The following is a 20,741-nucleotide window of genomic DNA, read 5'->3' as shown; positions in this document are numbered from 1 at the left end:
TACTCATGACGTGGCTCGGTACTTATACATCCCGCCATTTTGTTATTGTGCTATGGTCAATTATGAATTCTTGTCTTCCATTTTTGCTTTTGTACTTTGTCTATATGCCATTTTGTGTGTCTTTGTTGAATTAATTATTTGTTTTTTTTTATAGTGATTAAGATTAAATTACAATGTTGACCCAATTTTTAATGTTTTTACCTATTATGTCTGTTTGTTTTGCTCACACATTGTTGTCAATATAATGGAATTCAATGCGACTGTCATACAAGTGAGAGGTTTAGTAAGCTATAAAACCAGGTATAATCCACCATTTTCTACATAAGGAAATGCCTGTACCAAGTCAGGAATATGACAGTTGTTTTCCATCCGTTAGATGTGTTTGAGCTTTTAATTTTGCCATTTTATTAAAGACTTTCTGTTTTGAATTTCCCTTGGAGTTCGGTATTTTTGTTTTTCTAATTTTTTCGTAACATTTAAGCAAAGAGTTACAAGTGATAAAGTTGAAGTTATGCATCAGAGATTTACGGACTTCATGACGAGTTGAATGACTGTTATGGACTATTTATTTCAAAGATGACGATGAATGTGTTAACATAACCACATTCCAAAAAATTTTAAGCATCGAATTGGTTTTTACATGAGCAACTACGGTTGCGACATGTAGAGCATAATCTGCTTACATGAGCACCTAAAATCACCGCCGGTTTTTAATGGGGTTTGTGTTGTTCAGTCTTTATTTTTCTATGTCGTAATTTGTAGAATGTTATTTGTCTATTTGTTGTTTACATTTTTTATAATATGGAAAATCATGCCTATTAGGAATCAACCCGTTTATTGGTAGTATTCTATGAGGGAAACTTATTCGAAACGTTTTGCCTTGGGCATTACTAAAGAGACATTTATTGTCGAAATGCGCATCTGGTGTAGAAACATTGGTACCGTTAATGTTATTTGATATCATATTTGGTAACATTCCAGCCTGATTATAATTTTCTGCATAATTTTGTGCAGACTATGTAGGCATTTTCAGTAACGTCTTTCATAGTCATGAATGAACATATTTAATATGAAAACTTAATGATGAACTACAGAGATATCCGCGGTAAATACCAAATGTCAAAATACGACTCCATTGTTGAATTTTAAAAAACAACTTTAAATGAAAGACCTTCGCCAAATGTCTTCAGTAAAAGAGAGGCGAAAGATACCAGAGAGACATTCAAACTCATAATATGAATAGCAGCAAGCCAAATAGGGCCCAAAAATGACTAGTGTAAAACAATTCAAACAGGAAACCCAACGATCTAATCGATATAAAAAACAGGAAACGAGCGCTCGAGAAACACTTATGAACCACACAAACAAACAACAACCACTGAACAGTCATAAGTCTAAATTAAACTGACAACGCCATGGCTAAAAAAGAAAAAGACAAACAAACAAACAATAGTACACAAAACGCAACATAGAAAACTAAAGACTGAGCAACACGAACCCCACCAACAACTGGGGGTGATCTCAGGTGATCCGGACGGGTAAGCAGATCCTGCTCCACATGTGGCACCCGTCGTGTTGCTCATGTTAGTACAAACCCGGTAATAAGTCAAATTCGGTAGATCGCATTCGGGAAAAGGGGTACGGGATTGTACTTACGACATTAGGAACATATTTGCTATTATAAGTGAAACGGATATTCCATAACGGTCAACCAACTCGTGATTGCGACCCTAAAACTTACGAAGGGATGATTTCAACTTCACCACTTGGAACTCTTAGTTTAATAGCTTCCTTGTGAAAACAACACTCTATCAAGGAAATCATGATAGGAAATATAATGTTAAACATCACTCCGTTATTCCAACATGCAAAATAAGCTCCTCATTAGTTGGGCAATATTATTGGTAATTGTAATGTAGAAACTGTCAATATATGATGCTTTAACTTGCATATATCGACAGAACATATATGCCATCAAGATATATTGTATCACGGTGTTACCATGAAATACAGATATTGTTTTGTTGAAATTTGACGTTACAAAATTTAAGAAATCCTATCGAATTTAGGAGTTTATACCCTTCATGCTAAACTCTTAAATGGAAAACCTTGGTTCGGCTATCATGCAGATGTAAGTAACGTTCGGTCATATCAGCTACAAGGTTTTGAATTTTCAACTTTTTTTGCCTCGAGCTTCAAAGAAACATTAATTATCGACATGCGCATCTTCTGCAGTAATATTTTGTTCCGTTTAATGTAAATGTTCTTATCTTCTTGGAATTCTAACCACAAAATGATAGTGTGTTGATTAAGTGGTAATCTAAGACATTTAGGCAATACTAGTTTCTCTCAAATATCATTAATCATTAATGAAGATAGTAAGATAAAAATCAAGATAACAAACAAAAATTCAGGGAATATCATGAACTCTACAGGTTGCAAGACCGGGTGAAAGTTGAAAGAACGGAAGACAGGATCAAATGTTCAATTTAACTAACATTCTATATTTCTACATTCTAACATTCTTCATCAGAAACAATCAGATGCAAACATTTCAAAAGTTTAAATGTATACATATACAACTATTTCTACTACTGTAAAATTGTGATGTTTTTATTGTTTCGAAAATTGCGTCGGAATATGTTTGCAAAAACAAACATCTCACATTTAAAATTTCGAAAGCACTGTTTTTATGCAGTATTTCCTGAAATCGCAATAATAATATCGCATTGATAATCAAAATGATAAATACACGGATAATTTCTGAATTTACAATATTCATGCATATAAAATGTTCCATTGTCTCTGAAAAATCAAATACTTTATCTATTAACTTTATATATAATTAATAAACATTGCAAATTTTGATTTTTGGGAATTACAGCAACAACATGACAGTAAAGCGCACAAAGTTTTGATTTTTTGATTTGCGAATATAGAAAATAAAAGATGCCAACCGTCAACCAAATATTCATTTCCACAGTTTCTCAATTTATCTTTATCTACATGTATTATAAAAAATAAACCAGGTTCGGCGACGTGTGTGCTCTTTGTACATTTTAAAATAGCCAAAATGTTTCTAAAATTAACCTAAGTCTTGAAAAATAGCGTATATGACGTTACTTTAATGACATCGTCAAAGTTAACAAACTATATGTACCCTTTCTTTTAAAGCTTACAAAAATAAATCTAACAAGTTTTTTGGTTAATTTTCTGTGAATTCATAGGGCCAAATAAGCCCCAAGTACAGTTGCTCCTTAATTATACTGTTTATCTAGTAGAATGTAATAGTGGCTTAATTTGGCCAAATTAGACCTTGAAATGTATACTTTACGGTTTCAATCTTTGTTTGTCATATAACTGGGATGATACAAAACTAAACTTTAGTACATTAGTGATGACAATAGTTATAGCTATGGCATCATACAGAAGGCACCTTTAAAGGGTTTGTATGAGAATACATTAGTTTTGGTTGATTCTTAAATTTATTGTTATTACAAATAAACAATGTTAGTTAGAATCGAACATTTTCCCTATCAAGAAATATAGATATACTGGTTTTCAGCTGTTTGTAAACGTTGATACCAATAGCTTTAATGTAAGACTTTGAAAATCAAGACATACCATATTCTATTTCCCTTTTTCCCTTGTTCGTACCTTTTCAGCATTATCCGATCTATATTTAGTAACATTATATCTATCTATTATGCAGAATGTTTATCTGATATTGTTGATACTATTTACACCTTTCCAGTATGAATGATTTCACAAAGATTTTTCTAGTGTATCATGTTCTCAACATAACAATTATATTGCATGTATCACTTGTCGAAAATGATTGATCTGGTATTTGTTGAAAAACTTTTACTTTATATCAACAACACGCATTCTTATCAAATCTTAATTAGAAAGTCCACAGAATTACCTGCTGTGGTTTACATTTTTATTTTAATAGCTCCCAATTTGATTTCTATTACGTCAAATCACATCTGCAATGAGATGAAAAGCACTGCGCAACCGCAACCTCAGTGTACTGTCAACTTTCGTTGGTGACTGACGGGCGTTAGTAACCTCGTATTGGAACCTCGTAAATTGATTTGTTATTTTTTTTATGACTCCGAGGAAGTCAATTATACACTTATTGAAGATATAATGTGATTGAATCTAGTTTATAATTTTTATAGTAATTAATTTCATTCTCGTTTGGGTTTGAGATTTCTATAAGGTAAACAATGGCGGACGCCATGATTCAGATTCGTGGTGACAAAAAGTCCGGGTACGCCTGATAGAAGGCAACTAGTATAGATGATGACTTTCTACGACTAGATGATGAAGACGCATTACTCTTTGATAAACCCAAAGAGTCTAAGACTAGGTCGAAAATTTCCAAAGCTTCGTCCAAGCCTGCTGCTCAGGGTAAGCACCCTTCCTCGAGTACGTCTTGTGTCAGTGGTGACGCTAATAATAATGAAATGCTTAATATTCTAAAGCAGATTTGGTAGGAACAGACTAAAACCAACCACAGGGTTGATACTATGAATAAGAGGATAGACGCTCTTTATAAATGTAATGAAGAATATGATTTTGATGAAAATCAGTCTGATTGTTATGATGACGCTTGTGACGATGTCCAAGCAGACAATGAAAAAAAGGGATGAACTCCCTAGTAAAAAAACAAAAATCTGACTTTTGTGAAGAGACGAGATTTGCTAGCATGAGCAAGAAATTCAGGTCTGATGAAAAGTGTGCCCCACCAATAAATGAACAGTTGACTAATAATATAACTGATATTTTTTTAGAAATGGGATTTCCCAAGATAGATTTTCAGATCTCACGAAGGATGAGAAACTACAGAGACCCCAGAATTGTGACGGTCTCGTTAATGTTCAAACTGACCAGGTTATTTTGGATATTGTAAGCCCTGAGACAAAAACAGTTGATAATAAAATGAAAACTATTCAGTCTGTAGTTGTTTAGACAGCTACTGTTATGGCTTAAGTGATAAATACAATAGATATACTGTCGGAGAAAGAGGAGTGTACTGAGCATAATAATATGTTAGACGATTGTATGGATTCACTCGCTCTTATGGGGCATGCAAACAGATTGGTATGCCTAATGAGAAGAACTCTTATGAAATATGATATAATTGGTGAATATGGACATTTGCTGATTGCTAGTGTCTCTCATGATAAAAACATGTTTGGTGGTGATGTGGTCAAAACTGTTGATGATATTGGCAAGTGCAGTAGAATATCAAATAAAATCCGAGGAAGGGGTGGCTTCAACAGTGGCTTTAGAGGAGGTCGTAGACCTTGGTATTTCATGATCTCTGGTAGAGGCACTGGCCGTGGAAGAGCATCTCGTGCAGGCTCAGATAAGAATGGAGAATCAAAACTCTCCAGGTGGACTCACAACAAATACAGATACTACAATTTGATGTTATGAGTATTAAGTTTGTAGCAGGTAGATTAAAAAAATTTATAAATAAATGGGAAGAAATTTCTTCAGAAAGTAATATTTAAGATATTGATCATAAATGTCTCATTGTGTTTATTGATGGTTAAGCGGACATGATGTTGTGAGTATAATAACGAACGTAATCAATGCAACACTGGTAAATTATTAAGTCAGGGATTTCGTTACCAAAAATTACGTAAAACGTTTGCTAAGCTCTTTCAAAGATACAAAGATTTTATTAGTAAATTTGGCTGTACTTGTAGAAAACTGATTAAAAACGGTATTTCACATCCTAAATTTTACGGTAATATTGTACTTAAAGCGCGGAAATCACTATGTGATCCGTGTAAACTCATCGAACCTTTAAACAAACTTATTAGTAAAGGTTATCTTACCAATGTTGTAATTAGATCTTTGAATATAGTTTACATTGGCACTAATATCGATTTTGTCATCAGCAAATTAAAACACAACTAAATTTGTATTCTTTTCAAACGGGATGTATAAAGACACACCCACGTTCGTTTTGATCTATAAAGAGGTTAAACTCCTAACTATCCTACTGTCTGTCGATACATTTATTTTTGGCATTGCACAAGTCATGTCTTCTTTGACTGTCCATGACGTTAAAATACTAAATCCCTGGGATGTGTTTTAGTTGATTTTAGTCTCTGGTGCATGATTTTTTATTTTTAATTGTTATGGCTTTTAACTAGCTATCAGTGACTGCGAGTACTTTCAAATCGTACTTTCTTGTTTATTTGACCTGTTGATACTAATTGTATTGCTTTTTTTGTTATTTAATGTTATTCAGGGTTATATCTGGTCTATACACCAGCTTTGATAAGTGTTTGGTATTACTATAAATTTTCACTTCGTACTATTAACATCAAAATTATTTATTTTGTAAAAATATTTCCTTTCTCTATTGGAACTGTACACGTATACCTAACAACAAAATTATTTTCATTTACCTGTGTTTAAAGTTATTGCAAATGGCTGATATTTTTGTTCGAGCATATTGTTTTTCTTTAATTGTTTAACATTTCATACCGATATAACATGTTCCTTTTATTATTCTTCCCTTAGTTTATTTATTTTGTATTTACATTGTATCATAGGTCAAATTTATTTGTTTAGTGTATGTTCAATGGTGTTAATATGTCCTTTGATTGAGTTAAGCTATTTCAGTTGATATTTTATAGTGTGTCTTTCTATGTTGTGATGTTACACTATTGTTTCAGAAAAAGAGTGAAGGTTTGGTACCATTAAAACGTTTAAACCCGCTGCATTTGTTTGCACCTGTCCTAAGTCAGGAATCTGATGTTCAGTAGTTGTCGTTTGTTGATGTGGTTCATAAGTGTTTCTCGTTTCTCGTTTTTTATAAAGATTAGACCGTTGGTTTTCCCGTTTGAATGGTTTTACACTAGTAATGTTTGGGGCCCTTTATAGCTTACTGTTCGGTGTGAGCTAAGGCTCTGTGTTGAAGACCTATAATGGTTTACTTTTATAAATTTTGACTTGGATGGAGAGTTGTCTCATTGGCATTCATACCGCATCTTCTTATATCTATATATGAGAGGGGCGAAAGATACCAGAGGGACATTTAAACTCATAAATCGAAAATAAACTGACAACGCAATTCAAAATCAAGCAACTATTAGAAATATAGTAGCAAATAATAATGATACTAGAATTATAGATGCAGAAATTCAAAATTTATTGAATATCAAAGTAATTGAAAAAGGTAAAATCTATTGAAGAAGAATATATTTCACAAACATTTGTGACACCTAAAAAGAATGGTGAATATCGGATGATACTAAATTTAAAAACGTTAAAAGAACATGTAGAGTATCACCATTTTAAAATGGACACTTTTGAAATGGCATTAAATTTGATAAAACAAAACTGTTACATGGCTAGTGTCGATCTTCGCCATGAGTATTATTCAGTGCCAATTGATGAGCAATATCAAAAATATTTGAGATTTATTTGGAAAGGCTCTATTTATCAGTACACTTGTTTACCAAATGGGTTGGCAAGTGCACCACGTTTATTTACAAAACTTATGAAAGTTGCATATGCTACACTCCAGAGATCTGGTCATATCAACATAGGTTATATAGATGATTCTTTATTGATAGGAGATACAATTGGAGAGTTTAGTCTAAATATCAAGATACTGTAAAATTGGTTTCTGATTTGGGATTCATTGTACATGAGAAAAAATCGATTCTTGTACCTACAAAGAAAATACAATTTTTAGGGTTTTCGATAGACTCTGAAAAATGATTGTCACTTTAACATGTTTACCACAAGACAAAAAAGAACTGATACATGAAGAAAGTCAGAAATTGCTTTCAAGACAAAATTCTAAAATAAGAGAAGTTGCTAGTTTATAGGCTTGCTAATCTCAAGTTTTTCTGCTGTTGATTATGGTCAACTGTATTACAGAGATATTGAAATAGAAAAAAAATACATGCCTTAAAGATGGCAAAGGGCAATTTTGATGTCAAACTGGAAATAACTGATAAACTGAAAAAAGAAATACATTGGTAGTCAAGTAATATTTATACACCGTCCAGAGTTTTGGACAGGGATAATCCACAAATTATTTTACAAACTGATGCTTCACTTTCTGGCTGGGGAGCAGTACTTAATGACAACAAAACAGGTGGTAGATTGACCCCTGATGAACAAAAATATCATATAAATTATTTAGAATTACTTGCAATTTTGTATGGTTTGCAATCATTTGAATTTCAATTTAAATGTTTTACACATGTGAAAATATTAACTGACAATACTACAGCAGTAAGCTATGTCAATAAAATGAGTGGAATTAAGTCAATATGTTGTAACTATGTTGCAAAATCTATGTGGTTTTGGTCTAAGAAACAAAACGTTTGGCTCACTGCTAGCCACATTGCTGGAAATGAAGTTATACTATTGCAGATGCTGAATCTAGAAAGTTCAATGATCAAGTCAAATGGCAGTTAAACAAAGAGATTTTTTTGTGATATATGTGAACTGTGGAGTGAATCCCAAATTGATTTATTTGCATCTCGCCTCAACACACAATTAAAGAGGTTTTGTTCATGGAAATCTAATCCTGATGCTAGTTTTATAGATGCTTTTTCCAAAGACTGGAGTGATTTTAAATGTTATTTATTTCCTCCTTTCAGTTCATTCGGCAGATGTGTACAGAAGATCTTGAAAGACAAGACAACAGTGATTTTAGTAGCGCCGTTATGGCCAAATCAAGCATGGTTTACTCTGGTGATGCAGATGTTGATCGATACACCCATACTGATTTTGGCAAGGAAAAATCTACTGACTCTTTCTTACAAGGACACTGTCCATCCATTAAACACAACAATGAATTTAATGATATTTTCTGTATCAGGAAACAGTTTATTGACAGAAGAATTTCAACAAAAACTGCGAGCATCATATTATGCTCTTGGAGAAAAAAGCACTAAAAAACAGTACAAAGTATTTGTCAAAAATTTGGTTTTCTTACTGTCGTGAAAGGAAAATTAGTAAAGTTCAAATTTCTATAAATATAGTGCTAGATTTGTTGAATATTTTATTTGAAAATGGTCTTGGCTACAGTTCCATAAATACAGCAAGATCTGCTCTTTCTGCACTTGGTTTAGTTATAGATAATGTCCTTGTAGGAGCACATCCTCTAGTAGTCAGATTTATGAAAGGAGTTTATAATCTTAGACCAACAAAAACTAAGAACATTTGTGTATGGGATGTATCATTAGTTTTGAATTACTTGAGAAAACTTTCACCTGTATATATGTTAACTTTACAAGAAGTGACTTTGAAGCTCGTTATGTTGATAGCATTAACAAATGCTACTCGTGTACAAACACTGAAGTTTTTAAGTGTTGACTGTATGGACAAATTGAGGGATGAATCTGTTTTTCATTTAGATGTTTTATTAAAACAGTCTAGACCAGGATATAAGAATCCAGATATCAAACAGAAAGCTTTGCCTCCAGACAGGAGGTTGTGTGTATATACTTTTTTAAAAGAATATATAAAACGTACTGAACTTTTGAGTGTTAACACAAATCAGTAACTTATTAGTAACTTTAAGCCGCACAAAGCAGTGATATGCAGCACTATTTCCCGTTGGATTAAAGTAGTTTTGCAAACATCGGGTATAGACACTCGACAATTTATTGCTCATTTAGTGAGATCTGCAGCTACGTCTAAAGCTAAACTGTACAATGTTTCTTTAGCTGATATTATGAGTAAAGCGGGTTGATGTGATTACTTTTGCATCTTTTTATAACAAAAGAATTATCAATTCAAATAGTTTTGATGTAAATGTCTTGAGTAATTGATTGATTTACATTTATATATATAAAAGTTACTATTGAAAATTTTTTCATAGAAATTGATCCGATATCCACCCAATTAGGTGCGAATCATGTCTCTGGCCTAGACATAATTTCATAGAAATTGATCCAATATCCACCCATCTAGATGCGAATTATATCTCACTAATTCACCAATGTTTCTGTTTCTTTTGAATCCTATTGATAGGTTTTTATGGAATTTGGCACCTATTGTAGAATCTGTGTTTAATCAGATGCCAGTATTTCCTGAATACTTTTTGAAGTTTTTCTGCTTGAGGATGATAATTTGTAATGAATGATATATTATATCTATTTTCAAATTTGTTCTTTTTCTTTAATTTATCTTGTCTGTCTTGGAATTTGATTTTTGATAGAATGTGTTCTACCAATTTCAGTTTATATCCTCTAATTAATAGTTTTTCAATAAAGAGATTTTTTCTGGCTTGAAATTCACTGTCATTTTTTTATAACAAAAGAATTATCAATTCAAATAGTTTTGATGTAAATGTCTTGAATAACTAATTGATTTACATTTATATATATAAAAGTTACTGTTACGCCTACTTAACACGTTGTTTTTACAAGGGACGTTTAAAAGTACGAGGTTTCTCAACGCCCGAAAAGAAGTAACTCGAAAAAACTACTACAGATGTATTGATTAACATTAAATATTCTGACATACTTTACCGACAATCGATAATAAAATTATTCATCATACCGCATGTTCTTTAAACATTAAAATACAATTTCACTCGCTTCAAAAGTAGTAATGAATGTGCAAGTAATAACTTTTTTCGGACTTAAAAGTGATTTAAAATATCTAGATGTAATTATTTATTGAATAAATTTATTTACTGGAAAGCTAGAATTCAAATTACTTGGTCCAACGTTCTACTGACTGACTCAGCATTGGTTCGTTTCTAATGAACATACAGGAACAGTATTTTTAAATTTCAGTGTGGTATTTTTTTTTCTAAATTCTAAATTGATATTATTTTTTTCACCTTTTTCTCCTGAATGATTGAGGACCGCTTAAAAAAGTGTGTATCCCTCCGAAACATAAATACATTTAAACAGGTCGGGTACACTATCATTCATTGGCATACTAACGTTCCCGCTAATATACTTGTTTGATTGCATAATTCAATATCTAGATATGATTAATTATTGAATAAATTTATTTACTGGAAAGCAAAAATTCAAATTACTGACTGACTCAGCGTTTAGACTAAATTAGTTAGAATAATACATTATAGTTTGATGAATGTGAAACTGGAATCTCTCTACTAACCACTTTATTTGATGAAAACCCATGTTTGGTTGCAGAACCGTATTCCTGAATTCAAGATAACACACATACCACTCATTTGTTATGAGAGTGCGTTATATTTCAATCTAATTAAATTCATTTTTGGGGGGGGGGGGGGGGGGAGGGGGGCATTGGTTCGTTTCTTATGAACAAACAGGAATTGTTCGTTGAATGCGCCCATGCCATAACTACGGTAGGCAGGGCTCTCCGAAAAAAAATTAGATTTTGGTATTTAATGAAGTGTTTCCAAACGTTTTTGAGTATTGTGATCTGAATAGACAATATGCCTTTCGTAGATAAAGTTTTAGTGGTGATTGACTATACATTGATGTAAATTATTGAGAGATTGAAACTTTTGAAGTTGTTTTGATTTTCAATATGGCGGATTCAAAGACAGATCCAAAAAGTTCGTCTAAGTCTTATGCTGAAATAGCTTCTTCGGAGACCAATCTCAATCTTCATCTTGGAACAAGATTTATTTGGGACTAGTAAGCCCTCACAAGACCAATACCTAATGTCGAGCTATACAAAGCTGATGGTAATCTTGGTTCGTTTCTTATGAACAAACAGGAATTGTTCGTTGAATGCGCCAATGCCATAACTACGGTAGGCAGGGCTCTCCGAAAAAAAATTAGATTTTGGTATTTAATGAAGTGTTTCCAAACGTTTTTGAGTATTGTGATCTGAATAGACAATATGCCTTTCGTAGATAAAGTTTTAGTGGTGATTGACTATACATTGATGTAAATTATTGAGAGATTGAAACTTTTGAAGTTGTTTTGATTTTCAATATGGCGGATTCAAAGACAGATCCAAAAAGTTCGTCTAAGTCTTATGCTGAAATAGCTTCTTCGGAGACCAATCTCAATCTTCATCTTGGAACAAGATTTATTTGGGACTAGTAAGCCCTCACAAGACCAATACCTAATGTCGAGCTATACAAAGCTGATGGTAATCTTGTGAACCCAAGCCATTTAAAAGGCTTACAAAAAGTAAGAGGTTTATGGAGATCATATTTTGACAATCATGAAGACCGAAATAAAACACTAACAAATGGTATTGTTATTCGTAAAAGCTAATACAAACATATGCAAGAAATCACATGGTTGCTTCTAATGTTCGAGCAAGAGTGAAAAATATACCCTGCTCAGCGGACGTCGGTAAAATTCAGAGAGCTCTTGAGGAGTGTAATTGTGTTGTACATACGTTATTCCGTGAAAGGTTAAGAGTTGACGAACGTTTGTCAAATTGTCAGACTGGTGACCGCATTGTGATATGTGACCAAATACTCGATCCTTTGCCAAGAACTTAAACTATTGGTAATTATATAGCTGTAGTTCTCCATCGGGGTAAAGTAGATAATAGTACAAACATCTAATGCAATAAATGTCTACAAGATGGGCATAAATAATTTCAGTGTCCAAACGACTGCGTGTGTAGAGCATTTGGCGGCAGTAGTCATAAAGCAAGCTATTGCACTACTTGTCCGAACGATAGGGTATGTCAGACTTGTGGGAAATCTGGTCATACGGAAAAATACTGCAACGCAGACTCTGATTCTTCTAGTGAAGATAGCCAATCAGAATCTGAGTCGGAGTCAGACATTTCTTCCCATCCGGAAAGCAGTCAAAATGAAAAGCTATAAGCAAACCAAGCATCTGATGCAGAAAATCAAACATAAACACTTAGCTTCACGTTCAATAAGCAGTCACGTAATGATGTAGACAAACATGTCGTGAACAATCATGATGATCAATCAAATCAAAGTGAGTAAAAAGCAAAAAGACATGTCAAAAGAGCTAAACGGGCAAAACATAAAAAAGACAAACAATATATATAATGATCAGCCGAGCATGGAACGTTTCTTAGCAGAAGCCTTTAGAACTCCCTCGCATAAAACCAATAAAGAGCAAACAACACGTAATAAACTGCAAGTACTCCTACTGATAGGCCTGTGAAATAAACAAAATCTTAAGCTCAAGGAAATTACTACCAATTATAAATCTTCATATTTTTAATATTGTATATATTGTATATATATCTTTGTTTACTTTGTATCATAAACATAGACTGTGTTTATCAGGTGAACAAAATCATAATTTGCGAATGTGATGTCTATATTGTAGATAGCATACATTCAAAAGAGAATTATCTACATATTTGTTTATTTAAAAATGTAGTAAATGGGTCAATGTTCTCAAATGTTTCTTTGATAGGCGGTAATGGTTGCGTTTTCTTCAGTTGCTCAGTCCATATCGTTAACTTGGGGATATGTATGATGGCTCGTTTCGAAGCTTAGACATTTTCACATATGTGGTTAAATTTTCGGGGTACGAAGTGAGATTAATTTTTCCGTAAATTAGCAAACCCCGAAAATCCTTTCGTGATGCGGCTCCTCGTGGTAAAAAATCCCTTTTTAACACAATAAGTTCTTTTAAAATTTAATACTTTGAACACATTTAATAGCTCCATTGTTTTTACACATTTATTCTATGTTCCCCTTCTTTCTAAATCAACACAAATGGTTAAGCTCAGTCACTTATTTATTATAGAAACGTATCAAATATCACTACACAGAGATTTTTGTTTACACACAACTTTTGAGTTCCTAATTTTGAGGCGCATTAGGGATATTGACCCATATTGAAATCCATAGTTCTAATTTTTCCAAATATTCTTGTGTGATCTTCATCGGTATGACTTTCTGAATAAATCTGTGTATTATTGTCCATTTCTGAAAAAAAATTAAGTTGTTTCAGCACTATAAGGCAATGACCCTTTTATCGCTATATTTATTTATTTTAAATACAACGTGTACGTATAATTATTTTTTTTCCAATATACCTTCACTAGTCATAATATGGACAAAACATCTGATGATAACCTTAAATTACAATACACAGACCTTGTTAAAGCATTCAATAAAATTTTCTGGTGCCTAAAAGTGCATTTTGACTGTGAAATTATGCAAAAATGTAGATTTCATAAAAAAAGACATCAAAATACTTAAATATTTTTACCAGTGGAAATCTGGTATTTTCAACTATAGAATCCACTCTAAACTACCGTGAATGTCATTTTTATCATATAATTAGAGTGCAATGAAGTACAAATTTTCAAAACTTGTCCATTCACATAATTCTATTTAAAAAAAAAGGTTTTTTAGATGTATTTCAGTGAAAACCCTTTATCAGTGAGAAATGCACATGAGGTTTTAAAGGAAACATTGTGACATCACACGCATTATGACATCATTAAATAACGACGTATCAAAATAATGCTAATTACAGTTTGCAGTGCTACATGAAGAACAGTTGCCTCAAGGTTTAACTCGAAATGTCGAGTCGAAAAGATCAGTAAGTAAGCATTTTTATATAATATCAAGACCATAGCAACAGTTTTCATATCAGCATATTTTCAACATACTGACTGTAATTTCAATTGCATAAATACCATAAATAAACAATTTATAGCTTGCCTAATAAAAAAAAATGCTTACCAGTTATTCAGAACTTTTTAAAACCTCTAGTTTGCCGTCTCAGGTTAAATAGTAATGATATGTCTGACACTGAAATAAGACAAAAAAATTACTCAGGCTGTGTTATCATTTGATATAAATACATAAGTATTATTGAGAGAGAAAAAATCTAATTCTTAAAAGTTTTATCACAAAAAAAGAGAGATGCTTCTTCCTTGTGGCTTATTAACCTTCATTTAAACCTTTTATATGAGGAGCAATGAGTAGTATCTTAATTATAATAGTTGAATAGGTGCAGCACTATGTTTTCAAAAAGTTTGACCCTCCCCCTTTTTCACTGAGAAAAAGACAATATCTTGTGATTTGCTTGTGTGCATTAAAATAGAATAGTTCATGATTTTCTTATGACATGTTTGTCTGTTTATTCGCATATAATCTATAATGACCAGGGGTCAAATTATTGGTTTCACGCACATGTACGAAATGTAATAATGACTGATGTATCTAATTTTACTCGTATGAAGTGTGTTATTTTCCTATATTATCAGTAGTTCCTGTAGACTAGAATGATAATTACAAAACATAACTTTATTGTGTCATGTTTAATTACAATTTAATAATATTGTAAGTTCGTTCATGCCTTTTTCCAGTCATAACAAGTGCCTTTCGGATCTCTCGGGAAAACAGAGATTTGATTGTGCCTAAAAGAAGCCTTCAGCCGCGTGCCAGTAATGCATTTCAAAAGCGAAATAGTGGCCGATCTTTATAGATAATGTTTATCTAGAACCAGCTGTGATAACTATGTATATATAAAAGACAACTCACCTTCATTTTCACAATTTTCTCTGGTGTACAAGGTGCAATTATTCATAAATCTGTCTGAGAGCTGCTGAATATCTCGTTGTAAATTGGGTCAATGTTCTCAAATGTTTCTCCATAGGCGGTAATGGTAATCTTTTGTTCAGTTGCTCAGTCCATATTGTTAACTTGGATATGTATGATGGCTCGTTTCGAAGCTTAGACATTTTCACATATGTGGTTAAATTTTCGGGGTACGAAGTGAGATTACTTTTTCCGTAAATTAGCAAACCCCGAAAATCCTTTCGTGATGCGGCTCCTCGTGGTAAAAATCCCTTTTTTAACACAATAAGTTCTTTGAAAATTTAATACTTTGAACACATTTAATAGCTCCATAGTTTTTACACATTTATTCTATGTTCCCCTTCTTTCTAAATCAACACAAATGGTTAAGCTCAGTCACTTATTTATCATAGAAACGTGTCACATATCACTACACAGAGATTTTTTGTTTACACACAACTTTTGAGTTCCTCATTTTGAGGACCATTAGGGATATTGACTCAAATATTGCATATATAAAAAATTTGCTAATGAAAAATGTATAGATTATGAATTTAAAGTTTGTAAAACCGCTTGGATAAAAAATATTGTTCCACGTGCATCTCAAACAAATAATATTTTTTTCATTGATTTGAGCACTGAACTAACGACCAGTAAGATAACCACGTTAAAAAAATCACAATTACTTCCCATAGTCATCTAGAAGTTTTTCTTTCATTTCTGTATTTTATTCTTTTGTCAAAAGCGATTCACGAAATCCAGCAAAAACAGACAGTCCTCATTAAATGTAAGGGCGCAATATCAGTAAATGTCAATCTCCAGATATCCTTTTCTTCAGGATGTAAACAGACAAGCTTATAAAAAACGGAAAACATCAGTTGAAATCACCAATCTAAATATATATGCTGAATCCCTAATACATTTCCACATACATATGTTAAACATCAGAGAAACAGCCAAAAACATTATTCAGTTCTTGAAATTTTACATCCCACACACTTCCGTTGCACACATAGTTCAATAAATTCGCATTTCGAGTAAAGTCATTTTGCTAATAACAAATTTATGTCATATCTGAAAAAAAAAAAAGAAAAGTTGTAAATACATAAGAATTTTCCGAGATATTACAATTATAGCATATGACAATTTTAATACCAAGAGATGGTTATCAAAGCATGTATATTATGTTTACAAAATACAAGAGGTTTTCGGAAAGTCAATAATGAGGCTAAAATAGAAATTAACTTTACAAATCCTATTTATAGGTCTAAAAATAGCTTTGTTTATCTGGGTCACGATAGACAGTATAGGTTACAATCTGCATTAAATATTATTGGCGAAGCCATCATATGAAGATAACATAGTATTCCGAAATAAGAGAATGGCTAATCCTGATTGGTCGATATGTGCACCCGTATTTTTTTTTAATTATAATTAGAGACTTTTTGCACTCTGCATTATACCAAAGGCAAAATAATATATTTTCCTTTGCCCTAACGGATCTTAGATGTCTTTTCTACGCTAGGATGAGACACGTGTTTTAAGTGCAAAATTGATAGGCAAGGGAGATAAGTACAAATTACGTTAAGAAAAGCCACGGGAACCTATATTTTGTGGACCAAATAATACTGTCCGAATAATTTTCTTTAATTGTAGCAAGGTTTCGTTAAAAAAATCAACTTTCTAAAGTCTGTATCTCGAAAAAGACTATTATTGTCGCCTATGGGGAAATAATTGTTTTTTGCAATCTATAGGTTTTCACACTTTGATAGATTTAAATAGATCGTTCAACAGAATAACAATTAAAATACTTTAATATTATAATGAAAACAAGGTCTAGCGAGAAAAGAAAAACGCTTAAGATTAATCTCTTGGTTTCAACAACAGAAGTGTGACATTTTAATGGCACAAGAAACTGACTTGTGGAATGATATGATATAGCAAATTAATAATGAATTCCAGGGCAAACATCTTCATAGCCTAGGCACAACAAACTCGAGTAGAGTATGTTTCTTCACTTGATTTTAAATTAATTAATGAATTTTGTGATAATGAAGGGAGAATTATCATAATCAATATCGAAATTCAAGATAAGAAACTTTATTAAGCTTGTATGCACCAAATGACGTTCATCCAAGAAGCCAATCTTATAAAAAAGTAAGTAGATTAGTTGAAGAGCACACTGTGTGTTGCTTTTATAGTAGGGGGAGATATGAATAAATTACTCGCAACTTTAGACACAAAAAATAATAAAGTATATAAAAAGTTTAAAAAGACAGTAAACAGTTTGAAACAATTAATTAAGACACATAAACTGGTAGACATTTAAAGACAATTAAATCAAGATAAAAAACACTACACATGGAAAAGGAAAAATTCCACAAATGAGGCTAGTAGAATAGATTTTTTTTTATAATAAGCACACAAGTACTCATGAATACTGTATCTGCTGACATCAGGCCAGCACAAATTTCATCCACAGATCACCTAGCTATTTCGATTAAACTAGATATTTATGCAAACAATCGTGGAAAAGGTTATTTTATATAAAATGAATAATAGTATATTAACTGATACCTAGTACATATAACTAATAAATAAGTTAATTGAAAAGTATGAGCAAAACTTTATTAAAAAAAAAATTTTGAGTATGTCCTAAATCAGTGGGATCTGCTCAAAACTGACATAAGAGAGTCTACTATCCAATACTGTGAATCTAAAACTAAAGAAAGGAAAAGGAAAAACAACATTTTAGTTATGGAAAACAAACTGACAACTTTAAATGGAAGATTAAACAATGTATCTGATGGAAAAAAAAATAATCTTTTTAATCAAATAACAAAATTAAAAAAAAACTAGAGGATATATATTCTTTAAAAGCAAAAGTGGCCCAGGTTAGATCAAGAATAAAATGAGTCGAAGAGGGTGAAAAAAATACTAAGTACTTTTTATCCTTAGAAAAGAATAGACAAGCTAAAAAATATAGTAACAAATAAACGACAAAAAAGGGTGAGGTAACTGTAGATCAAAGTGAAATTTTAGATATAAGTAAAAAGTATTATAAATCTCTGTACAAAAGCACATGTCCTGAAACTGAAATGTTAAAGACATATATGGATAATACCCACATTGACCACTCTTTAACTCTTTGTGAAAGCAAACAAGTGGATAGTAAATTAACCATAGAGGAGTTAACATCTTCTATTTATAATATGAAATTAAACAAAACTCGAGACAAAGATGGTTTAACTGTCGAGTTCTATCGACAAAATTAAGGCATATTGTATTGAATGTGTCTAACGTATGTTATGATAAAGAAATTCTATCTGACACGCAAAAGATTGGGATTATATCATTGATCTTCCAAAAAAAATTACCCTTTGCCCCTAGATAATTACCATCCAATCACTTTGTTGAATACAGATGTTAAACTTATTACATATACTTTAGCACAAAGACTTAAATTTTTTTGACCCCTAATCATACACAGAGATCAAAATGGTTATGTAAATAATCGCTATATAGGATTCAACGTACGTCAAATTCAAGATATTATAGATTATGCTAAAACTTCAATATGGATGGAGCTATACTATTCATAGACTTTTTTAAAGCGTTCGACTCACTAGAATGGGACTTAATGCTGGAATCATTACAAAAACTGGATTTAATGAGTCATTTCAAAAGTGGGTCAAAACTACATCATGATATAAAAGAATGCATGTTAAATAACGGGTGGATCTCTGAAACCTTTAGGATTCAACGTGGAATTAGACAAGGATGTCCTTTAAGCGCTTTATTGTTTGTTTTATGAGTCGAAATACTGGCTTGTAGAATAAAGGATGGGACACAAAAAAAAATTGATAAAAAACTCATAGCCTAAAAATCTCACAACTAGCAGATGATACAACTCTCTTTTTAAGATCAGAAGATGAAATAAGACATGCACTAAATTTAATTGAAACTTTTGGATCTTTCTCTGGACTTAAAAGCAATAGAAACAAAACAGAAGGTATATGGCTAGGTAAACTTAGACATTGCAAAGATAAATTTGAAAGTATCAATTGGAAAGATAAAGTGAAAAGTCGTGGCATTTATTTCGGCCTTAACAACCGAGAATGTGAAACACTTAATAAAGCTAAACAGAAAAAATACTAAACGATTGGAAGAAAAGAAAATTGAGTATGATTGGAAAGATAACTATAATCAAAACACTAGTTATTCCAAATATAACATATGTTGCTTCATTGATGAATCTAAGCAAAGAGACTATAAACCAATTTTAAAAATTCTTATTTAATTATTTTTGGTTTGTGGTAGTGATAAAGTTAAACGCACAGTGTTAAGAAAAGTTTGAAGGGGGATTGAAAAGGACAGATATTGGATGCATACATTGAGGCTATCAAAATAAATTGGGTTAAAAGATTAACTGAAGTAACTATTATTTCAGGGAGTTTGATATTTAAAATGAATATTGTTCTCATTAGAAAACCTAAATAATTAACCTACTTTTTACTTTGAAATTTTAAAATGTTGGATTAAAAATGGAGGGGAAAGACAATAGTACCTGATAATTATAGAGATATAAGAAAACAAGTGATATTTGAAAATATATATAAAAATATTAATGGCAAAAGTTTATATTTTTGTCGTTGGGTAAGAGAAAATATAATTTTTGTCAATGATGTAATTGATGATAAAGGAGAAATTTCTCATAAAGTATAAGTTAAACTGAAAAAGAAACAAAACTGGATCGCTGAACTATGAACTCTTCGAAAAGCCTTACCCAAAAGTTGGAACGAAAAATTAAAGAGTAATATATCAAAACATACTAAAATTAACATAACACAAGACATTAAAATGTTTTGTCAAGGATTTTAGTACAATCTAGACAAACTTAAGTTTAAAGAAATTTATGATATAATATAATCAGGTCTAAAAAAAGAGCTTCCAGTAGGTTTTTTTCTCATGGAAAAACCATTTATCATGTGAAAATGTTAATTTTTTTATAAAGAAAAATCTTTCTTTTACTTTTCATTTTTTGAAAAGATAATAGATTGAGAAATTTAGATGGAAACCATTGCAAAACATTTTAGCAATCAACCATAATATGTATCGTTGGAAAGTAGTAAATAGTTAAAACTGTGAGCTATGTTTCAAATCTGATAATTACAACCATTTCTTCTTTGAATACATATGGGTTTAAAACTATTGGACATAATTACACAAAATATTTATGTATTCTGATATTGGT

General features: G+C 31.7%; 1 long non-coding RNA gene across 1 annotated transcript; it reads right to left on the bottom strand.

Moving 5' to 3' along the window:
• Nucleotides 1–13,144: 13,144 nt before the first annotated feature.
• LOC127710143 (uncharacterized) lies at nucleotides 13,145–16,549 on the bottom strand. The gene is made up of 3 exons (XR_007986008.1): nucleotides 15,452–16,549; nucleotides 14,648–14,716; nucleotides 13,145–13,882 (listed from the first exon to the last, which is right to left on the bottom strand). It is a non-coding gene; the product is annotated as an uncharacterized LOC127710143 (long non-coding RNA).
• Between the last annotated feature and the right edge of the window lie 4,192 nt (nucleotides 16,550–20,741).

This window comes from Mytilus californianus, unplaced genomic scaffold (assembly GCF_021869535.1).
Source record: "Mytilus californianus isolate M0D057914Y unplaced genomic scaffold, xbMytCali1.0.p SCAF_7, whole genome shotgun sequence".
In the NCBI taxonomy this organism is placed as follows: Eukaryota; Metazoa; Mollusca; class Bivalvia; order Mytilida; family Mytilidae; genus Mytilus; species Mytilus californianus.
Note: the sequence above shows the minus strand (reverse complement) of the source record. Positions and strands in the feature narration are given on the sequence as shown.